We start from the raw sequence: 2,827 nt of genomic DNA, 5'->3' as shown, positions 1-2,827 counted from the left end.
TCAGTGCAGTTTTTCTCAACATTTCTCTCATTACATTCTTCCTTTCTGACTGACTTTTTTCTCCTTTTCTATATTGAACTCTCGTGCTATTTCTTCAAAATCCCAGACAGACAATATTCAAGCATCTTACTGCAAATTAATACAGATGGCATTTAGGATCCAAGATGCCAACAATTTATTTATTTATTTATTTATTTATTTATTTATTTATTTATTTATTATTTATTATTTATTATAACTATTTCTGACAATATTTAGCTTAACAGAACCTAAATCATTCCAGCTTTTTCACAAAATTGAAACGAGAAGTGTGAAAAAGGAATTGAAATTATAAATGAAACTTGAGACGGTATACTGTACTTAAAATTAATAAATGGGGGAGGGGGGCTCACAACCAAAGTTAACCAAGTCTGTTTGGAATAGTTTATAGAAATAATGTCCTAAGGTCTCTGGCTCATTAATTCAGGGAAATTTAAATTACAGCATTTTAAAAGAAATAATAGGTAGGGTATGAACAGGTGTTACCCAGTCAAAATTTAAATAATATACTTTTTTCCCAAAACCCAGAATTAAATTCAGTGAATGGCTTCTAAAACACGTAAACGGTGAACTCGGTCAAATCGCGAAATATATATTTTGAAAAAATTAGCACCAGATTTCAATACAAAAAAGTGGAACAAAGTCAGTCAGAAAGAAGAATGTATGACAACTTTTAACATAGATATTAAATTACAAGTTTTAACTCTGGTGAATATTTTCATTTTGTAACAAAAGAATTGGACTTGGTTCAGTCTGTTTGTGAATTTTAATTTCATGGAAGAAACAAAAAATTAATGTAAACAATATATCGAAATGATCAGTTTATAATATACATCACAGTCAGATCATTATTTGTGCTTGTAACATAACTTACTGCAATAATAGAGATTTTTTGACATTTGTTCATATAACCTTATCAGCAAAATTCAATTCAATTAGTGTATAAACATTCATCAATTTGATCTTCTTCATTCTTTACAATGTCAGTTGACCTTGTAATAAATTCAAATGGGAGATTCATGAATTGGTGGCAAATTCTAGGTATATAAGGAAAGAGGTGCATCATGTCATTTTTAGCGCAGAGATCCTTCGTTGAATGCCATACGTGGTCGTGAATGACATGTGACAATGATAATAATTATCGTACTGCACTTTTCGGGCTAAATTTACCTCCAAGCAAAACATATGTTCATTTAGAGTTTGCTTGGAATATGTTTATATATATTGAATAGGACAAAGAAGGGGAAAGATAAACTTACGAAGAATATTACAAGCACTTCATAGAAATTAAGTGTTCAGGGCGTTCACAAGCCAATATAAAATCAATAACCTTAAGTCTTATTGATAGATAAAAGTATGAATGAATGGGAAGCTTTTCACCACTCTTAACCCCATTAAATTCTGATGGTATACAGTCCAGTTCTATGGATAAATATTTAGTCTGCTTGCCTTTGGCTCAAGATGTCGTGGGTTCTATTCCAGACTGGATCAGATATCTAACCTTCATTGGTTCGTTCCAATGGCTCGGGAGCTGGGTGTAGGTGTGTGCCATGTTCAGCTTTATAATTCATAATAAGTAGGACCCCATCTTCACAGTCGCGCAGGTCGCCTATAAGGCGTCACCTCGAAAGACCTGCATCAGACCTCTACGGAGAGTATAAGTCATTAATTCATTAATACAAAAATATATATCGTAAATTCACTGGTTAGGTGGTGGAGAGGGGCCAAAGCTTATATTCACCACAAACGTCACTCTCTCATAGATCAACGTGTGTTATCTTCATTTTTTCTTTCTTTCTTTCTTTCTTTCTTTCTTTCTTTCTTTCTTTCTTTCTTTCTTTCTTTCTTTCTTTTTTCGTTCTTTCTTTCGTACTTTCTTTCTCTCTTAATCCATTTAGCCTCAACGGTTGGTTTCCCCACTCTCAGCGAGGGATCCCACCTCTACCGCCACAATAGCCTCTGGAGCGCGAGACATTCGGTCGGGGAGGATACAGCTGGGCATTGGGACGAGTACCTCGCCCAGGCGGCCTCACCTGCTATGCTGAACATGGGGCTTGTAGGCGGGATGGGAAGATCAGAAGGGATAGACAAGGAAGAGGTTACGAAACGGCCGTGGCCGTAAGTTACAGACCATCCCGGCATTTGCCTGAAGGAGAAGTGGTACACCACAAAAAATAATTTCGAGGATTGCAGAGGTGAGAATTGAACCCACTCTACTCAATTGACCTCCCGAGGCTGAATGGAGCCGTTCAATTTCGCGTACCACTTATTCAAATTTCGTGGCAGAGCCGGAATCGAACCGGGCCCTCCGCGGATGGCAACAATCTCACTAACCACTACAACACAGAGGCGAACAATTTAATTAATTCATTAGTATATATAACTAAGGTATATAATCGTCCCTCTGTTCTTATTTTTTAAATATGTACCTGATAGGACACGTTGTACCCTCTGTCTGTCTATTTTTTTGCTAGTGACTTTAAGTCGCACCGACACAGATAGGCCTAGGTCTTATAGCGACGATGGAATAGTAAAGTCCTACAAGTTGGAAGGAAGCGGCCGTGGCTTTAATTAAGGTACAGCCCCAGCATTTGTCTATTGTGAAAATGGGAAAACACGGAAAACCATCTTCAGGGCTGCCTACAGTGAGATACGAACCCACTATCTCCCGGATGCAAGCTCACAGCCACGCTCCCCTGACCGCATGGGCGACTCGCCCGATTATCAGTCAGTCAGTCAGTCTGTCTGTCTGTCTGTCTGTCTGTCTGTCTGTCTGTCTGTCTGTCTG

Source organism: Anabrus simplex, chromosome 3, assembly GCF_040414725.1.
Source record: "Anabrus simplex isolate iqAnaSimp1 chromosome 3, ASM4041472v1, whole genome shotgun sequence".
Taxonomy (NCBI): Eukaryota; Metazoa; Arthropoda; class Insecta; order Orthoptera; family Tettigoniidae; genus Anabrus; species Anabrus simplex.
The sequence above is the reverse complement of the archived record's forward strand: the minus strand, read 5'-3'. Positions refer to the sequence as shown.